Source organism: Pipistrellus hanaki, assembly GCF_964339955.1.
Source record: "Pipistrellus hanaki genome assembly, chromosome: 10".
Taxonomy (NCBI): domain Eukaryota; kingdom Metazoa; phylum Chordata; class Mammalia; order Chiroptera; family Vespertilionidae; genus Pipistrellus; species Pipistrellus hanaki.
The window spans coordinates 43,590,653-43,612,662 of record NC_140512.1 but is presented as its reverse complement, the minus strand read 5'-3'; the positions used below and the strand labels follow the sequence as shown (position 1 = coordinate 43,612,662).

The following is a 22,010-nucleotide window of genomic DNA, read 5'->3' as shown; positions in this document are numbered from 1 at the left end:
TTTCCTTTTAAAATTGTATTTATCCCAACAATCTAACCTATATTGTCACTTTCCATAGGAAGCCTTCAAAAACTTTTCCAGCCAAGCCTGTGTCATGAATTACTCCTTTTGGGGGGCTTTCATAGAATTTGTAATTTCAACCTCTATTAATCTATAAATGTTTTCTGACTAATATTTTAAACACACACACACACACACAAAAAAAAAAAAAAAACACACACATTATTAGCGTATCTATATCCTTGAGTAAATACATTAAACTATTTTTTTTGTCTGAGTAGTTAAAATCATTTAAAATTTAGAAGCTATTTTGTAAACAATAGAAAAAGGGAGTTCCTTTTATAATATTAACTGTTGAGAAAAATGTATGCTAACTTTTCTATTGCCATTGGTGGTTCCTAGATGCTTCAAATCTGACATATATAACTAATCCTCTGCAATTTGTGCCCTCACACATGATCTAATTTCAGTAAATAAAGAAAGAATGTGCCATGCATAATAGGCAATGGTTTGCTGGTGAATATTTAACAACTGGCTCCTTCCCTCAAATTTAAAAGCCCTGGTTGTTAGTGTTCGCTGCTTTATATAGTGTTAAATACATCCACCTGGTGGATTCCTAGTTACCAATATGACATTTCTGATACTGGAGTTGAGATATATAGTGACACTTAATTATCTATAGGATTTCCTCAAAAGATGTATACATGCATTTTGAATAATTATGAAAGCAGTGTTTATTAAAATACATTTCATTTTCAAAATTGAACTATCAGCTGTTAAAGTGTGTGTATATTTTGGGGAGACACACAGTAGTACCTCCACCATACGGGTACAATATATGTAAATAATTTTAAGGACATAATAAAATGTAGTTTCTAATGACGGGCATGATTAACAACTGGCTTGCATATTCCTGTAAATTTAGCTGTTAGCATTGAGAGCTGATATGGTTTGTCTCCAGGCATCAGTAGAATGCATGATGGCTTATTCAAATTATAAAATCACCCTAAAGAATGCAATAAGAATATCAATTTATAAATAATTTTTAAAAATAAATTATATATATATAATATATATATATATATATATATATATATATAAATGTCTTTTAGAAACATAATATATTTTTATTTCTCCTGTAGTATTCCTGAAAATATATTTCAAGATGTTATATGAACCATTAAAATCATGAGACAATAATACAAATCTATCAATAATGTATTTATCAAGTTTTATGACTACACAAAGAAAGTATCCCTGGAAAATATGTTAGTACAGGACATTATGGTGATCAAGAGTGGTGTTTTTCTTTAAGAGAAATACTAAACTTCCAGGAAGATCTGGGTAAATTGATTCTCATACCCTCAATGTCCACTAAAAGACGGTACATCACAGAGCTAATTATCTTATACAAGGGCATACAGCATTTGGCAAGAGCACTTCTGCAAACGGTAGGTGGAAATCTACTCACTGAACAACAAACTGGCCTATGCTGAGGTTACCTGCTAGGAGTTCCCTGAACTAGTGCCTGTTCTCATATCTTCAAAGATATTCAAAATAGTGGCTTACTAAACTTAGTCTTTGTGTGCATATTTCATGTTCCTATAATGCAGGGGTCCTCAAACTTTTTAAAGTGGGGGCCAGATCACGGTCCCTCAGAGAGCTGGAGGGCCGGACTATATGAACTACTAATTCCTACTGTAACACCTTGGCTGCGCTCACTGCCCAAAAAACCTGGCGGGCCAGATCAGACTCCTCTGCGGGCCGCATGTGGCCCGCGGGCCGTAGTTTGAAGACCCCTGCTATAATGCCACTTGATGGTTGAGGCATTTGGTGATTTCAAATACATTCTTTGTTTGTGGACACAGCTCTTGCTATGATTTTTTCCAAGGGCTATTCCTGAAGTATAGTTGATCCTTGCTGTTCTGTTAGATATTGATTTATAGTCATGCTTTTTCACCTGTCCCGATGTAAGTGGTAGTTGCTGAGGCCTTTATATAAAGCAAATTTGCTATTACTGATACATTGTTTAAAAATATTTCACTATGTAATTGTGTTAACCAATGTCATGGCAATTAATTTTTATTATAATAGCAAGTACAAAGCTATTTCTCAATATAATCCATTAATTTCTCTAGGACATTCATTCTAGTTTTTTTTTTTTTTTCCTTAAACATTCTTTATTATCCACAAATTGCCATTGCTAAACTGTTTCCTGAGAAAATAAGTTACTGCTTTAATTTGGATTTCCAAAACATAACAACAAAAATCCACATTTCATTAGTATTACAGCATTGAAAGCTATCCTTGTATTATCTAACATTTATGGAAGTGATGGATAAATCAAATTGTAGGTCAATGTTTTCAACTCATTGAGCTATGTTCTAGTGTAGCATCATATTCTAGAACAGAGGTGGGGAACCTTTTTTGTTTTTAAACAAAGGCCATTTGGATATTTATAACATCATTCAAGGGCCATACAGAATTATCAACTTAAAAATAGGCCTGCTATATTTGAGCAATTGATTCATCCCATTGCGTTGGCAGGGCCAGACCTTGTATGGCCCAGGGACTGGATGTTCCCCACCCCTGCTCTTGAAAAAACAGACCTTAGAATATCACTAGGATGAATTCTGCTGTATGTACATACATTCAACCTATATCCATCTGGAGTTTAGGTTAGTGTAAGCAGGATGTAGCATTATTATGTAGAAAGTTAGTTAAATCTGCAGGGCATATTAAGAGGATGGATGAGAGGAAACCAGCTGCTTTATGACAAGCTCAAGTGAGGTGAAACGCTACAAGGACACAGAAACACAATGCCTTGCTCTATAGCAGGCTGTGTACTAATGAGAGGAGAGAGCAACAGGCAGAATTGCAAATAATCAGCAATCAGAGTAGTCATGATTAGAAAGAGTACGTAGGCTCTGAGATGATGATGCATAAGCTATAAACACAATCACTTTTTATAAACACAGCTACAGTTATAATCCAAGAAGAGCTCTTCCAAACAGTTTTTGGCCATATTCAACCCCTCCCCCCACTACCATAAAAGAGAGAAAATTGGAAAAGAAATTGATGAGGAGTCTGATTGAAACAGGAGTTTGGGGGCTAGGCAGCATGGATTTGAACATGAGCTCTACCATTTGCCTGCCTCTGTGACAAAGAGAAGTAGCTTCACCTCTTTATGTCTCTTTCCTCATTTGTGAAGAAAGCCTTAGCATATAAATATTTATCACAAACCTAAAAAAAGTAGATACTGTAGATTAGGGATTTTAGATGAAATATAAGAGTCTGTTCAGAAATAGAAAATAACAGTTGGTTAAAAAATATATACAGATAGGCCTGGTGGTTTGCTCAGTGGTTCGAGCATTGGCCTGTAGACTGAAAGGTCTCAGGTTTGATTCCTAGTCAAGGGCAAGTACCACAGATTCAGGTTCCTAGTCCAGTAGGGATGCATGCAGGAGGCAGCCAATCAATATATCTCCCTCTTTTCTCTCTTTCTCTCGCTCTCGCTCTCGCTCTCACTCTCTGTCTTTCCCTTTCTCTCTGTCTTTCTCTCTCTCCTCTTTCTCCCTCCTTTCCAATCTCTTTCGAAATCAATGGGAAAATATCCTTTGTTAAAAATAATAATAATAATAAAAAGCCCTGCTGCTGTTGCTCAGTGGTTGAGTGTCAACCCAAGAACAAGGAGGTCATGGTCAAGTCCTAGTCAGGGAACATGCCCAGAGGGGGTCATGCAGGAGGTTGCCAAACAATGATTTTCTCTCATCATTGATGTTTCTGTCTCTCTCCCTCTCCCTTCTTCTCTCTATAATCAATAAAAATAAAAAAATACACAGATAAAGAGAATTATCCCTAAGTAGCAGTGTATAATGTGTGATAAGTTTTGAGAAAAGCATTTTTCCCCCCTAACAAACAAAGAAATGCATGTGTTAGTTCCACTCCAGGATTTACTGCATTTTGTTAGAAAAGTAGAACAGAATAGATCCAGAGACATAGAAGCAAGGGATGGCAGGGAGAGGGGGAAAGATTAACTGGAGGCCAGGTGAACAAAATTTGTCAATGGCGGGGGCGGGGGTTTTCCCTCAGCCTGGCCTGTGCCCCTTGCAGTCCAGGACCCCTCTCTCCTTTCAGCCTGCCTGCTCGCTGCTCCTTAGCGCTGCCATGGAGGCGAGAGGCTCCTGCCACTGCAGGTGCACTCCCCAGCCATGAACCTGGCTTCTGGCTGAGCAGCACTCCTCCTGTGGGAGCACACTGACCACCAGGGGGCAGCTCCTGCATTGAGCGTCTCCCCCAGGTGGTCAGTGTGCATCATAGCGACTAGCTGTTCTGGTCCTTCCACCATAATGGTTGCTTAGGCTTTTATTATATAGATATGCATAGCCCATGAACACAGACAACAGTATGCTGGAGGCTTGGGAGGGGCAGGTGCAGGGTGGAGGGGGACAATGGGAAAATAAAGGGGGCATCTGTAATACTTTCTACAATAAAGGTGAACTTTAAAAGTATTAGACTAGGGGTGTCGAACTCAATCAGAGAAGGGGCCAAAATCTAAAATCCAGCCTAAATCACGGGCCGAATGGTTTACTGAACAGTCATAAACTGACAATGTCATAAACTGACAGCAGAGTGCAGTGATGACAGCGCGGTGTGGGCCACATTGCAAGGCCTGGTGGGCTGGATTTGGCCCGCAGGCCTTGTGTTTGACACATGTGTATTAGACAATACAAGAATTGCCTGAAGAGCACTATGTGTAAGTGCACTGGTTCTCAAAGTGTGCTCTCTGGAGAGAGCATCAGCATCAACTGGGTACATATTAGTGATGTAAAAAGGTGGGTCTTACCCCTGACTTAGTAAATCAGAAATTCTGAGGGTGGCATCTGGCAATCTGTGGTTTAACATGACCTCTAGGCGATTTTTATGTACACTAAGTGAGTGAGAGCCATTGGCCTTTACCAATTAAACTACAATCTTTAGGTGGATCCTATACAGTGCCAACACTGAGAAAAAATTGAGAATTACATATATATATATATATATATATATATATATATATATATATATATATATATTATATAATCTTTAGATGGTACTCATTAAATTAGTAAACAGAAATATGTACATTTATATTCATTCACACAGTTATATGGATTTATTTTCAGAATGATTGTCTCTAAGCAGAAAGCAAGGCCTTGGGGAACAGGACATATATAGTACAAGGAAACCAGGAGATGGAAAAGGCTGGGAACATGGGTAGCATCCTTGTAGAGCAATATTGAAGACTTGACATGGAAAAAAATCTCTGAGAGGCATGGAGAATTTACTACATGGGTGTTTAAATATGAAAACTGGTTTTGTCTTGTGTGTACCTGTGTGTAAGTTTTGAGTGAGGCGAGGTAATGCTAAAAGTGTAGCAAAAAAACGCCCTGGCTATGTTGCTGAATTGGTTGAGTGTCATCCCATGCACCAAAAGGTTGCTGGTTTGATTCCAGATCAGGGCACTTGCCCAGGTTTGGGGTTCAAACCCCAGTAGGGGGCATGCAGGAGGCAGACAATTGATGTGTCTCTCTTACATTGATGTTTCTCTCTCTCAAATCAATAAAAACATATTTTATAAAGATGTATAGCAAGAATCAAAAGACTATCACATAAAAAAGCATATAACTATAGCACACTCTCCAGGTAGATATGATCATTTCAGAGTAAAGGGCAAACAATATCATTAAGTTCAGCATTAGTAGAAGTAGTTAACTGATTGTAACATCCTATTATTGCCTCTGTATTTATCAATATTTTACAATAAATCCAATTTTTGAGACACAGTTGCATTTTATTCTTAATTAGCACATTCTTCCAATATGATCTTGATTTATATTTGTACAAATATAGACCCTAGATAGTTTTCAAAATATAGTCTGGTCTCTGAACATATTAAGTCAAATAGTTCTTCTAGATTTAGAAATGGCAGGCTATTAGCACTTAAGCTTATTTTTGAATTAGAATTTGTTGTGAAAATGTTCTATTCCCAGAGTACTTATGTTCTTGCATTGAGCCCTGGGTATTCCAATGCTGTTTACACTTTATTTTAGTCTGTCTCTTATAGGTTTAAGAAGAAAGCATATTAATGAAAATGAGATATAACCAACCTGTGGGATTTGAATCAGGAATTTAAAATAGGCTTAAAAAGCATAAAAAAATGGAAGCATAATTACCAATAAAGCTTTTAATGATTTTAAGGAGCATTAAAATGATATTGTGAATCTATAAGTAAAGCTGTTTATGTATTTTGCTTTGAACGTTAACAACCACTAAGCTATTAGTTGGGAGATATTTTATTTTATTCAATCATTTATAGAAATGCTGTAAAGGATAAATATTTCTTACATATTTCTTAAAATTTGCTGACCCTTCATAAGTGAAAGTAATTGAGAGCAAATATTAGAAATATCTGAGGGGGAGGGAATAGGAGATTAATGGATACTGAGCTGTGACTCCTTTAATGTTACAATTTTAAGATTTTTCTGAGAAGTAAGGAAGACTATTTAAAGCAGGGGTCTTCAAACTATGGCCCGCGGGCCACATGCGGCCCGCAGAGGAGTCTGATCCGGCCCTCCAGGTTTTTTGGGCAGTGAGCGCAGCCGAGGTATTACAGTAGGAATTAGTAGTTCATATAGTCCGGCCCTCCAGCTCTCTGAGGGACCGTGATCTGGCCCCCACTTTAAAAAGTTTGAGGACCCCTGATTTAAAGTAATAGTACAAATTTATCTTTTGTATTATATATCTCCATTCAGTGAGAACTGTTGAAACTGCAAGGAAATACATAATTATAGCTCTGGGAATACCTTAGCATGCTTTACACAAATGTGGGGTTTTTCATATGTACTGTGCCTTCAGCATACCTAAATGCCCAGACTGTCCTTGCCTGGAGCCTCAGGGCACACTTAGTCTGTCCTCAGGCCAAATGGAAAGTAGATTTGGGTAAAAATTCACCTTTCAAATCTTTCAATGTGAAGATTTGTTCCACCTTCCCTGTTCCCTGCTCATATGTTCATAACACAAAAACACTGTTCTTATCCATACATGAGAAAAGGGGACAAATATATACAGTTTCTTGAAGTAAATAAGAGGTTTTTACTTTAGTGTCAGAAGACAGCCCACACTTTATTTTGAGTTCAACAGAGGAGTGGCTTCCCACACAAATGTCAGATTTGGACCACCTCCCTGATCAGTGAATTCACTGGGCGCATCTCCTGAGTCTCCATCCCCATATAGTAGTTTCTAACAGCTGCATTTTGAAATATCTTGTTTTCAATCTGTCCCAAGCTGTTACTAATCTCCCAAATATTTTGTTGATAGGGCTTTAAACTGCTGTTAAATAATAGGATGGATAGTGTTGTGAAGATTAAATTAGAATTTTTTAAAAGAGCCTTGAGTAGCTCCTAGTAGATAGGGCAATTAATAAAAGTAGTTATTACTATTGAAGATGTGATTTATATTCTTAGTATTATAAAATGATATACTCTCTTCAAATGCTCAGATGAACTGTCTCTGGATGCACATAATATTAACAGCAAAATTAATTTTCATGTCAGAGAGACAATAAGAAATGAAAGGGAAGAGGTTATTTTAGATATGTACTTCCTTTAGCTAAATGATATTTTGAGAAATCTTAAAAAAAAAAGGAAAGAGAAGTGTTCAACATATATTTTTATTTCTAAAATGTATGTTTAAAAAAGGGATACTTGCAGAAACAGGTTTGGCTCAGTGGATAGAGCATCTGCCTGGGGACTGAAAGGTCCCAGGTTCAATTTTGGTCAAGGGCATGTACCTTGGTTGCAAGCACATCCCCAGTAGGAGGTGTGCAGGAGGCAGCTGATTGAGGTTTCTCTCTCATCAATGTTTCTAACTCTCTATATCTCTCTCTTCCTCTCTGTAAAAACTGAATAAAAAATATATTTTTTTAAAAAAGGGATACTACCAATAGTTTAAGATCATAGAAAAATAGAAGGAGCAGTCTAAGAAAATCTTATTAGAGTTTATGGGAGTGGGGTGGGGAGTCTGTTCTTTATTTTGAGGCTTTATTTATTTATTTATTTATTTATTTATTTATTTATTTATTTATAGAAATGAACAAAAGAGCCAGACTGCAAGAGACAGAGTTGATAAGAGGTTTAAAACATATTTTAAATTGCTATTTTTATTTTCTAAAAAGCATGATGATTGTCAACCCTTTGAGATGGAGTAAGATAGAAACTACTTATATCACTCAATTAAAAAAATTCTCACCGTTAGGTATGGTTTTTTTTTTTTATGATTCAAAAGAGGGAGGCAGGGAGAGGGAGAGAGAGAAAGGAACGCTGATGTGAGAAATATCTATTGGTTGTCCTCCATATGCAACCCAACCAGGGATTGAACCTATGACCCTCTCGACTATGAGAGGACAGTTCCAACCAACTGAGCCACACTGACCAGGGCTGTATCACTCATTTTACTAATCACATAATTCCCATTCCATCTATCCTTCAGTCTCCTACACAAAGAGACAAATGCTTAAGAATTTATATTTTAAGTTTGCCTTTCCTAATCGCAATGACAAATTTATTGTTATATAAACTCATAGATATGTTTGTGATGTGCCTTCTTCAGTTTATTTTTATAAATATTAAATGATACTGTTCAATGTTTCTTAATGAGATTAGGATTCATCAATGATATCTGGGAATACTTTTTCTTCCACTTATATGCCTGGGCATATGTCTATTTATTTTGCTGCAAAATATTTTTTTCCCTTCTGCATTGAAACTATTAGCTATACATGGTTTTGGGTTTATGTGGGTTTTTTTTTTTTTTTTTTTTTGCTTTTCCACTCACTAGCAAGGAAACTTAGTAAGATGACAATTTATCAAGAGACTTGTAGGCAGGCTAATTGGCTTCAATCTATTTTTCTCTATATATAATACTTTTTTTCTCACACAACTCTATAAGACGTGTCAGACTATTGCAGATATATTATCTGGTTGCCTCCACTAGGTACTAAAGTCTCCACTTTTCCAATGAGACTCATTCGTTCGCAATTTCTTCCGTCATCACTGAAAGATTGTTCATGAACAAACACCATCATGGTGGCCACATGGAGACTCTGATATTCTTATTTTGGCCAAGAGTTCCCTAATTTCCTTCTTTAATTATTTCAAAACTTGAAGGTCTTCGCTATATATCAATACTTAATCTGTTTACCAGGCTTTCATTATAGCTTTTGGTGACAGTAAAATTCAACATTCCAATAGAAATGCAAGCCAAGCCACATGTGTGAGTATACATTTTCTAGTTGCCACGCTCAAAAATTATTTTTAAAAGATGAAATTACTTTCATGAAAACATTGTGCTAAATCTAGAATATCCAAAATATTATCATTGGAGCATGTAATATAGTTAGTGCAACAATTATTTGTGGTATATTTGACTTTTAAAAAGTAATTCTTCCAGTTTCATGACATATTTTATACTTGCAACCTGTCTCAGTTGGAATAACTCCATTTCAAGCGCTTGATAATAACAGTGGTGTGTGCTACTGTATGGGACCTTGCAGGGTCAATTCCAAAATAAAGAATATAGATTAGATGACCTTTATAGCTCTTTTCCTTTTACCTCTTACATTTTTTCTATTGAATTATTTTTAGATCTCAAAACTATATGTTTTAGGAAACAAATGGAAGGTGGATATATCCCTAAAATTGTGGGTAGTAAAGAAAGAAGCAATTCATTTTTTTCTCTCTCATCAACAGCTATTTGCTTTTGGAAATCATTCCAAAAGTAGATCCTTTGTCCTAGTATTATCAAGGAATACCACTTATATCTCAGTTGCTAATCTCTCTTTGATATACTTTAATACATTGGTCAACTTTTTAAAATGATATCCTGTCAATTCCATTTCATTTTAAAGCAATATATTAATATTATTTCTATTTTTATTGTTAACTTTTCTTTGTTCTGCTAATTACTTAGAGTTCCTCTTGAGTATATTTAAATAGTCATCATGAAAAAAAAGATAAACCAATTAATAATTGATTAAATTATGAACTGTAGTTCATGGAGAGATTTTATTTTTTTTTTTGAAAATGTATTTTTATTGCTATCAGAGAGGAAGGGAGAGGCAGAGAGAGATGGAAACATCAATGATGAGAGAGAATCATTGATTGTCTGCCTCCTGCACATCCCCTACTGGAGATTGAGTCCATAACCAGGGCATGTGCCTTGACCAGGAATCAAACTGTGACCTCCTGGTCAATGCCCAACTACTAAGTCTCACTGGCCAATGAGACTTTACTTACACAAGCTGTGTTTAAGTGCTTCTTAACTTAAATTGAGGAAATGCATATAAATGTTAGGGAAATAAGAATTTGACTGATATTAGAAGTTCATAGACAGAGTTGATTGAGGAATTTAGGGACCAAAAATGTCCTACATGGAAGGCTTAAAAAGTTCCAGCAAAGCCAGAGACACCAAGAAAAAAACAAATACAGGAGACATGATTGGTTACTCAGGTGTGAAGAGGCCATGTAGTGATGGAGAAAAGGTTGATAGCATGTCTGTTGGGGATTTACCCTGTAATATTATAACCATCTGGCTGATTGAAAAACCTGCAGGGAAAATGTTAAGGTAGACTTGTTGAATGTTGTGCTTGCAATCTGTTTCTCTGCATGTCTATTAAAAAAAAAAAAAAAAAAAAAAAAAAGACAGCACAGTGTGGTCTGTAATAATGTATAGTCATACTGGAGAAAGGAACTAGCTCAATCACCATTCACTACAGCAATCTGAAGTCATAAAATACCACACACTTGGCTGACCTAGGAAAATTGATGTTCAGTGGGGTACAATACAGAAAATGGTGAACTGTGGCCATTATCATACAAATAAATAATAATAAAGAAACTGGATATTTTCTTTTTAATTTTCTGTCCACTCCTCTACACATCCCACTAAGCTAGTGGCCTATATAGATATTTCACAGAATCTTACCTAATAATAGAGAAACATGTAAATTGACTGTACCTCCTCCACGCCCACAGCCAATCAGTGAATATGCAAATTAACCCAACAAAGATGGTGGTTAATTTGCATACATACCTGGGTCCTGGGAAACGCCTCAGCACCCAGGTCACTCCCAACTGGCCATTGGGCAGAGGGGTTTGGGAAAAGGCCGAGCCTGCGATTGGAGGGGTGGGAGGTTCCCTTCTCAAGCCTAAAGACTGGGGCAGAGGATTAGGCTTGGGCAGGGGCCTAGCCTGGGATTGGGGGGAAGGGGGAACAAATCAAAGGAAACATATCCGCAGGTGAGGATAAAAAGAAAATTAAATAAAGAAATGCCATATCCTATGAAAGGCACATCTTGAAAATGCTTAAAGAAAGTTGTCATTTTTTCATGGTGAAGGAACTTGAATTCATGTTGATGAAAATACCTTGGTGGCTGCAGTGACTGACAGTGGCAGCAGCAGTGGGGTGATGGGGCTGGTGCCTTCCCCTGATCAGCCCGGTTGCCTCCCTCAAAGGGAGGCCAGACTTTAGCTTATGTCAGCTCCCAATGGGGAGCCGGCCTAAGCCATCCATAGGACATCCTCTGAGGGCTCCCACTATGTGAGAGGGGGCAGGATGGGCTTGAGGGACCTCTCCCCAGTGCACAAATTTTGTGCACCAGGCCCCTATACTAGTGGCCCAGTGTGTGACATTGTGCACAGTAGCCTGCACGACTCTTCTGTAGGAGCAGATGTAAGCTGTAGTACACCCCCAGGAGCCTTCAGGGGAAGCTGGCAGGAGGGAGCGGCATTGCTTCCACAGGATCCATGCAGCTTCCACAGGAGGCCAGAGTGAGCTGCCAGTGCCCGAGGGACCCAGGTGCAAGTTGTGCTATCTCTGCAAGAGGCAGGTGCCTTAGGGGCACTGACGGGTCTCGCTGCCATGCTATTGTCATGGGTGGCCCTGGAGGGGGTGGTGGGGGAGGAGATTGGGAGTCAGAGGTGCAGGCTGCAGCTACCCCAGAGACTGGGTGTTCTCCCTGTCTCCTTGGGGGTGCAGGGACTAGGATAGAGTGTGCGGGGGGGATTTGAAGAGCTCCCTGTGGCTGCTTTCCTCTTCCTTCTTTGCAGTCCAGGCTCCTATCAGTTGCTCTCCTCAGGCCCCTGGAACTTGGCTCTGGCTGCCAGATTATATATGTGTGTATATTTCACAAAATATATATAATAAAAGAAAAGAACATTAGACCTTTTTATAAGAAAAGTTACAGGGAAATATTAACATTTTAATTCCATATGCTATAAGATTTTAATTTTGGCAATTTGACATGGAGGTTGTGTGGGGGCTAATGTAAGTCACCAACAACAGTGGAACATCTTATAAGTAACAGCATTGTGCATGCTGCCTTCCTTACTTGGTCTCCATTAGTGCTAGGAAAAACAACAAAAAAGGTGTGCTATTAAAATCTTCTATAAGATAGGGACACAGAGATTGTAAAGAAATTAAATTGCACAGGATTCCACCTTTAGTAACTGAATTTAAACTGAAAAAAACTAAATCAATGACACACATTGCTTTCAGACCATGTTAAGACTATAAATTTCCTTTCCGAGTTTGAGGAATTATCCCCCTAAAGAGAGGCACAGAGCCTGCTTTTGCACCTTCTTGTGGGTCACTAGATTCACAAGCGTGAATACATGGCCCAGCCAGACTGTGGGGCCTGGAGATTTCCCCAGTGAGACAGTAAATATGGAAGCAAGGTAAACTCTACTTTGTTAAACAAGCACCACGTTATAGTGAGGACATCAGTTGCAGGTGCTTTTGGTGTTTCACTCATATCTCAGCACCACACACCATTCCTGTACATCCCAAGGGGATGCGCCTGAGACTCTTTTTCTGGCCAAGGAGTCGGGCTCAACAAAGTTCAAGCAGAAGGGCCAGGAGTTCATACGGGTGAGGTGCAGCCCTGATCAATGACTGACAGCATCAGTGGCTAAATATCCTACCCTGTTTTCCCAAAAATAAGACAGTGTCTTATATTAATTTTTGCTCCCAAAGATGCTCTAGGTCTTATTTTCAGGGGATGTCTTATTTTTCCATGAAGAAGAATACGGCACACATTTATTGTTAAATGAAAATAAAGGAAATGTATTACCTGTATACGGTACGGTAGTAAGGTAGTTGTCAACACAAACCAGACAAACTGTGAATCCTACAGTATCAAGAATTTACTCATTTATTCAATGACAATCATGTCATCATCTTCTGGAACATCATCATAACAATCCAATTCCTGAATTTCCTGGTGAATTTCTTGTGTCTCCATTCCTTTCAGAATCAGTGGACCAAATCACTCATGGTTAGCCTAGGGGGGGGGGCTTATTTTCGGGGGGGATGCCTTATATTGTATTTCACCCAGAAGAAAACCTGTAAGTAGGTCTTATTTTCGGAGGATGTCTTATTTTTGGGGAAACCCAGTAGTTGCTTTGTTCCTTGGTTGGGATAACAGTCTCCCAGAACTGTCCAGTGGGATTGGGTCACAAAGTTCTTCAGGGCCCACAGCCATAGGCAGCTCCTTCTCTCCTTTGCTTCATTTCCCTCTCGCTTGCCAATGCTACCTGTGCTCACCCCCAAATAGAACCACTTCCACATTTGTTCAAGATCTTCTGAAGGAGTTGAACTGAATTTATAACGCCAACTCTGAAAGTTGGACTTTTGACATAGGAATTGGTAATGGTAATCTTGTAAAATATAATTAAGGGCCACCTGCCATTTCTTTTTTTTAATGTAGCGAAAGAATGAAGGAGGATCCATAAGGCAGAAGGGAAAAAGTTCATATGAGTAAGGGGTGAGAAAGAAACAGGAAGGGAAAAGGGGAAAAGGAGATGAGAGGAAAGGGGGAATCAAAGCTAGGGAAAATACAGTTTTAAGGAAAGCAAAGACTCATTGAGGTGAGTATGTTTGTAGAAGGTAAAATCATTTTGACTTGCTATAAACTTGGACATGGAGCAACAGAGTAGAACCACAGCTCTCTTTAAATGATAGAGAGAGAGAGAGAGAGAGAGAGAGAGAGAGAGAGAGAGAGAGGGGGGGGGGGAGAGAGAATGAATGAATGAGAAATATTGGATAATTTTTGTGCATTGGTCCAAGTAGAAGAATTCAAAAAGTACTAAGTTAAGTTTGCAGTATGGGGTGATGTTATAACATAAGGATGGACCTTCTAACCAATCACTTAGGATAAAGCTACCTGTCCATGACTTAACCTCTGCATTGCTGAAGTTGTTCAGATGGTATGGTATTTCTGAAATGTGTGACATGAATTTGGATTATATTCCTCTATAGTCTTACCAATTCTATGATTCTGTATATTAAAGAAGAAGAATTAAGCTGATAGAAGAAAGCTATTTCTTAGCTATCATCTAACATCTTCATACTTATTAGTATTTAATACTTTGTAATATGATTTAACCTTAAAACACCTAATTTCTCTGGAAATCTAGCATCTCTTAGTGTACTGTCCAGTTTTCCAACAATCCTTACCAATTTTCAAAGGACCCAATGGGTCCATTCACTTAAACTCAGGAGACATTCACAGAGCACTTGCTCTGTATGAGTGTCTGCTCACCTTCACCAAGAAGTCAGGTTCTACCCCATTATCACTTGTAATAAATCATGCAATGATAAAGTACTTTATTGTATGAATAAAATCTCAAGTTGTATAAGGGACTTAGTTATTGTACAATATATCCTTTCTAGTTGACCCTCAGTAGATTGTCCCACGTGTCACTATCTCTCTAACCTTGAAAAATCATTAAACTTGGGAGGACAGATATCTCTTTGTCCATAAAATGAGAAGCTTGAATAACAGCCCCAAATTCTACAATCTGGAACCTTCATAGTATTTAAATGTGTGCTTCAACTGTATGAGAGCTGAATACAATCTGAGGGCCTGGGCAGTTTTCTGGAGGAGATAAGATCCTTTTTAATCAGATTCCCAAAAGAGGCTTTTATTCCAAAACATTTTAAGAATTATAGTACCTTGAAGATCTTACTTTTGTCTGAAATTCTCTGCCTCATAATTCTATGACTCATTACCTTTGTAGTGATTTTGAATAGCCATTTTTATGAAACAAACTTGTCCCTTAAATAAATACCAAAGTTACACATAAACTTGGAATAATGGTTTATCTACCCGTGAAGTTTTTCACATATAAAGGATGGTTTATTAGGCTCTTTGGCAAATAAAAATTGATTTATTGTCAAATATTAATAACCAACTAAAACTATGATGTAGAGTTGGGCAAAAATACATATAAAATTTCAAGGACTGTGGCATTTAAACAATTCTAGTGACTAAAGTAAAACCAAAGTTATTTTTCTTGTAGGTGGCTTGTCAAGTATGGAAAACAAAATTTTCATGTTCCTCAAAATGCAAATCATTTAACAAAATAGAAAATACAAAAGCAACAAATAAAATGAATCTTTTAAAGAAATAATACATTATTAATGTCAGTTTAGTACCACTTTTTTTATATCAGTATATCTCATTTATATTAATATTTAGTTGATATCTATTGTTGTGGGTTTTTTAATCCTGGCACACAGATGTATTTGTTGATTTCTTAGAGAGAGAAACATCAATGTGTGAGTGAGAAACACTGATTGGTTGGCTTCCATTCACACTCCCACCAGGGATGGAACCTGTAACCTAGATATGTGTCCTGACAGGGAATCTGACCTACAACCTCTTGGTATATGGGACAGTGATCCAATCACTTGAGCCACCCAATGAGGGCTGTTGTGGGTTTTTATGTGGTTTGCTCTCCTTATATTATCTTCAGGATTAATTTAAAAAACAAGTGAAAATAAACTCTTTAAAGAAGTAATTTATTGAATTGGATCTTCATCAGTCCTTGAACCTTCAGATACACTGCTCAGCATGGAGCAGACATGCAGTCTCACTGAAAGTTCCATTGTTTTATGGACTGTCGCTCAGAAGAAAAATTACCTGTTTCATAGGTGCTTGTGGAGAGAGTCCTGAAAGAGATTGATATGGTGAGGTTTCATGCCTTTAACCCTTATGATTTTTATATATTAATTTTTGTTTTGATAACCATGCCACTTCCCTCAAAATAATGAGCAGAGTTTGTGAACACATTTTAGGAATTTACTTCAAAAGGTTAATTAAATTAGCCACGCATCACAATATATTTTATTTCAGAAAAATGCTTTCAAATTATTTATCTCTACTACACTATGATGATGTATAAGGAATGGACATCACAATGTTTTTCAGGAAAGTTCTTCCCATGAGTGTGAATAGATATATTTTCCAAAATCCAATGCATAATTAACCTATATAGTTCAATTCTAAGGCAACAAATTAACTCTGAGTTTGTAAGTATAGGCATACTCATTTTAATTAATAAGAGCAAAATGCTAGCTTTTGTTTTTAAGAATAAATTTTGGACTTGAATCTCCCCTTTTTTGTTAAAATGTATATTCAAAATAATTGAAGTCATAGGCTAACTATGACAAACATAAACAGGAAAATACAAGTAGAGTTATTAAAATTAAAAATTTATATACCTTACAAAGTGATCACTCTAATAAGTCTAATACCCATCTGACATCATACATGGTTATTATAATACTAGAGGCCTGTTGTAGGATATTCATGCAAGAATATGCCTTCCTTCCTCTGACTTCACTCCCAGCTGCCCGGGAGCTGGCAAGTCATTGCTTCTGTCCAGAGCAATGCTCCTGTAGCTCCCTCCGCTGCCCTCCTGCCCCTCATAACAGGCACCCTACCCCTCCTCGCCACTCCTTGCCTCCATATGCAAATTAACCTCCATCTTTGTTGGGTTAATTTGCATACTCACTTTGATTGGCTATGGGTGTAGCTGCGGTACAGTCAATTTTACATGTTTGTCTATTATCATAGGTAAGACTAGGCGCCCAGTGCACAGAATTTATGTACCTTGAAAGGAACTGTGGACTGCAAGGCTGTGGATGTCACAGGGGCAGGTCATGGTCCATCCTCTGTACCCCCACCTAGCCTCTCCCACTGCGCCCTGCTCCCTCTCCCATTCCTCTCACGAGCTGATGGTACAGGCCCCACTTGCACCTGCTGATGGTGTGGAGCAATTGGGACTGGCACCAGTAGTGGGTATGGACAAGGCTGGGGCCATCAGTGAGTACAAGCTGTGGCTGCTGCCCTGATTACTCCTCAGGAGCAGGGGTAAGTGGAGAAGTCCTCAGAGGTGATTGAGGTCTGCAAGTCACCACACACCTGATGATGGCCCCGAGAGATCTGGGCTGGTGCTGGGTGTGAGCAAGGCCATCACTGGCAGCAGGTGGGAGAGGCAGCTGCTGCCCCAATTGCCCCTCAGGAACAGGATGAGGTGGAAAAGCCCTCAGGGGTGATTGGAGCTGACAGCCACCACTTGCACTTGCTGTTAAGGCTGAGTGATCAGGGCTGTTGCTAGACCTCAGCAGTGGGTGCAAGTGGCGGCTTCAGTGCTGGTAGCCAGTGTGAGTGGGGCTTTGGCAGCAGGTGTGAGTGCCAGGCGGGGCTGCAGCATGTGGGAGCAAAGAATTTTCAGTAACCACCAGAGGCTCACCCTGATGACAGTGACCAGGGCCCTGCCTTGATCTGGCACCCCCACTCAGCTGCTCTGCATGACCTCCCTGATGGTTAGCGCACATCCTAGCAATTGGTTGTTCGGTTGTTCTGAAGTTCAGTCTATTTACACATTAGCCTTTTATTATATAGAGTTGTTGACTGTATTCCCTTTGCCATGCTTTACATCTCAATAGCTATTTTTAAAACTGGCAATTTGTACTTAATGCCTTTTACCCTTTATACCCGTTCCCCCAATTTCTTTCCCATCAATTTGTTCTCTGTATCTATGAGACTGTTTCTATTTTGTTTTTTCTTTTATTTTTTTAGATTCCACATATATGTGAAGTCATATGATATTTGTCTTTCTTAGTCTGACATTTAATACTAGTATCCTCTAGGTCTATCCATGTCGTTGCCAATGGTAATATTTCATCCTTTTTATGACTGAGTAATATTCTAAAGTATGTATATATTTTTATCTTTATCTGTTTGTCTATAAGTATACTCTTACGTTGATTCCGTATTTTGATTACTGTAAATAAACTGCAGTGAATATATATATATATATATATACATATATATATATACATATACATATATATATATATATATATATATATATATATATATATATTTTAAATTAGTATTTCAGACTTTTTCAGAGGAATACCCAGAAGTGGAATTGCTGGGTCATAGTATAGTTCTGTTTTTAATATTTTGAGAAACCATGCTGTTTTCCATGGTGGCTGCACCAATTTGCAACCCCACTAGCAGTGTTCTAGGGTTCCCTTTTTTCTCTATATCCTCACCAAGACCTGTTGTTTGTTGATTTTTTTTAAATGATAATCATTCTAACAGGTGTGAGGTGACATCTCAGTGTAGTTTTGATTTGCAGTGACTTCCTATGTTATTCTGGAATTTTAAAATTTGGAATATTTTATCTTCTCCATTAACTGTGTCATCTCTTATTCATTTTTACTTTTACAGCTTTCCTCTTTCAGCCACATTGAATTTGAACAAATATCCATCATATTAGTTGTATTTTCCATCATAGTTGACATGCAATATTATATTAGTTTTAGGTGTACAATGTAGTGATTAGACATCTGTATAACTTACATAAATATCACCCCAATAAGTTTCTCCTATTAAAATTGACTTTGACTAGATTTTTTTTCAGTGGCAAATGCCAAGCTAGAGTGAAACCAAAGAAGGCACAGTGATAAAGAATCTCTCCTCTTTTCCCCATTTTGTTATATGCCAATGTGAGGTTTCATAGCATCTTTTCAAAAAGAAGCTTATTTTTATTTTATTTTAGAAGAGATTCAGATTTACAGAAAAGTTATGCAGATATTATAAAGTTCCCATTTCCCACATAACCAATGAAAAGTTTCCTCTATTATTAACATCTTATTTTAGTGTTAATATTTAACACAATTAATAAAGCAATATGTACAAGTCATCATTATATCTAATATTTATTCAAATTTCCTTAGGTTTTGAAAAAAATTGCTTTACATTATTGAAAGTAATATAGATACCCTCAATTTTCCCCCCATTAACCCTCTCCACCCTGGATGCCCCCCTTGCCTTTGCTGCACATTTTCTGTATCCATGGGTTATGCATACATGCATATAAATTCTTTGGTTAATTCCACCTTCCCCCAACCCCAATTCATTTTCTGTTCTAGGATCCCATCCAGTTTATGTCACCTTAGGTTTAGTCATTATGTCACCTTAGGATTCTTTTGACTGTGACAATTTCTTTGATTTACCTTCTTATGATGATCTTGACAGATATAACTTTTTACTGTTGATATTAATCTAGATTTCCTAGCTGAGGTTGAGTTTGCTAGGATTTTTCACTATAAAGTGGACCCTTTCCAAACTATGTCCTTTGGAAGGAAGTTACTATATACAGCCCACATTTAAAGGAGGGGGAATTATGTCCTACCATTTTGAAGGAACAGTATCAACCAACTATTGGGAATTACTCTGCATGGGAATATTTATAAGAAACTACCAAACTGTCTTGCACAGTGGCTCTGCTATTTTGCATTCCCACCAGAAATGAATGAGAGTTACTGTTTCTCTGGATTCTCACTAGGAATTAGTATTTCCACTTCTTTGGGTGACAGCTATTCTAATAGGTATGTATTGATATCTCATAGTTGTTTTTAAAATATATATTTATTGATTTCAAAGAGGAAGGGAGAAGGAAAAAGAAATAGAAACATCAACGATGAGAGATAATCATTGATGGGCTGCCTCTCGCACGTCCCCTTCTGGGGATTGAGCCCACAATCTGGGCCTGTGCCTAGACCTGGAATTGAATCATGATCTCCTGGTTCACAGATTGATGCTCAACCACTGAGCTATTACCGGCCAGGCTTATAGTTGTTTTAATGTGCATTAACTTAATGAAAATGAGGAACATTTTTTCCATATGTATTTAATCATCATCTGTATGTTTTCTTTGATGAAGTGTCTGTTCAGATATTTATTAATTGGGTTGCTTATTATTTTATTCCTGAGTTTTATGTGTTCTTTGTTTATCTTGGACACAAGTACTTTATATGTCTTGAAAATATTTTGTCCTTGCCTGTTCTTTGTCTTTTAAATCTCTTAACAGTGTCCTTTGACAGGCACAATTTTTAAATTTAATAAAGTCTAACAGTTTTTTTTCATAGATAATTTTTTTGGTGTTATATGTAAAAACTCATCTCCAAATCCAAGAACACAGGTTTTATCATATTTTTTTTCTTCTAGATGACTTAAAGATTTTCATTGAACATTTAGTTCATGGTCCATTTCAAGTTAATTTTTATGTAAAATATATAATTTGTGTTTGTTATTTTAATGCTTAGCATCTGAGCATTCAACACTATTTTTTCTCTCCTTATCAATGAAGAAGAATATTATCCTTTCTCCATTGCATTGCTTTTGTCAAAGATCAATTGATTGTATTTGTGTGGCTTTATTTCTGGGCTTTGGATTTTGTTCCATTGATCTATGCATCTATTGCTCTGCCAATCTTAACAGCACTTGACAGTCTTGATTACTGTAGCTTTACACTGTGTCTTGAAGCCTAGTAGTGTGAATCCTCCAACTTTCTTCTTTTCTTCAGTATTATGTTGGCTGTTCTGTGTCTTTTCCTTTTCATATAAAATTTAGAAACATGTGTCCATATCTACAAAGGAACTTGCTGTTGAATATAGAGGTCAATGTGGGAAGAACTGACATTTAACAACATTGAGTCTTTCAACCTATGAACATGGAATACATTTCCAACCACCTCTTGTTTTTAATCCTGTGAAATAATGAAGGTGTCTGTGTCACTATTTAATAACACACAGATTAGTTCAATACAATGTATCTTAGAACTTGTGGTTAATCTCTCCCCAAAGACATACATACATACATTTTTTCTGCTTAAAATGATTAAGATTGTAAAGATCAAGATTAAATACATATGCAAAAACTTGAGTCATTCTAACAGGTTTCCAAATATTTTCATATGAGAACATAATGAAAACATGTTTTGATTTATATTAATTATGAGTCTGTTTTGAATATCATAGAAAGTATGGAATTTGAAATTCATTTCTCAGAAGATTATTACATATGGGAAAAGAAGAAAGTCTCAGGAATCAGTGTTTTACTCTTAATCAGATGGGGAAGAAGACTTTTTTCTCTGGGAGAAAAAAAATGATACTAGAAAGAAGCTGAAACAATTTCTTTAGGGAAAGAGATGCAGAGAGAACATAGGTTGTTAGAAAAGAATACTTTGAAAAAATGTAAGTAAGGATATCAAGTTATGGAACCAGAAACAAGTGACTTAGAAAAGCATTCTCCTCCACCTCACCCCCCAAAAATGGGAACTTGAAAAACAATGCCCAAGATACCATAGAATGTTTTAAACACAAAACACTGGCTTATTATTTGGAACACAATATATTTTTGAGTTAATAATTTTATTTTATTTTATTTTATTATTATTTTTTTTTTTTTGGGGGGGGGGATCCTCTCCCTAGGACATTTTCTCATTGATTTTTAAAGTGGAAGGTAGTGGGTAAGACACACAGAGAGAAACATTGATGTGAGAGAGACACATGCCCTTGACCAAAATCAATCCTGGGAACCTTCAGTCCATGGGCTGATGCTCTATCCGCTGAGCAAAACTGGCTGGAGCTTTATTTTTTTTAAATTTATCTTTATTGTTGAAAGTATTACAGATGTCTCTCCCCCTTTTGTCTTACTGATCCCCTCCACCTTGTCTCTGCCCATCCTAGGCCTTCACCAAACTATTGTCTGTGTCCATATGCATGTAAGGTCCCTGGTTAATCTCTCCCCAACCACTCTTTCCATCCTT

General features: G+C 37.3%; 1 protein-coding gene across 1 annotated transcript in view; it reads left to right on the top strand.

Moving 5' to 3' along the window:
• Positions 1-22,010, top strand: part of CNTNAP2 (contactin associated protein 2) — a 1,655,791-nt gene that overhangs the window by 375,945 nt on the left and 1,257,836 nt on the right. The window lies entirely within an intron of this gene.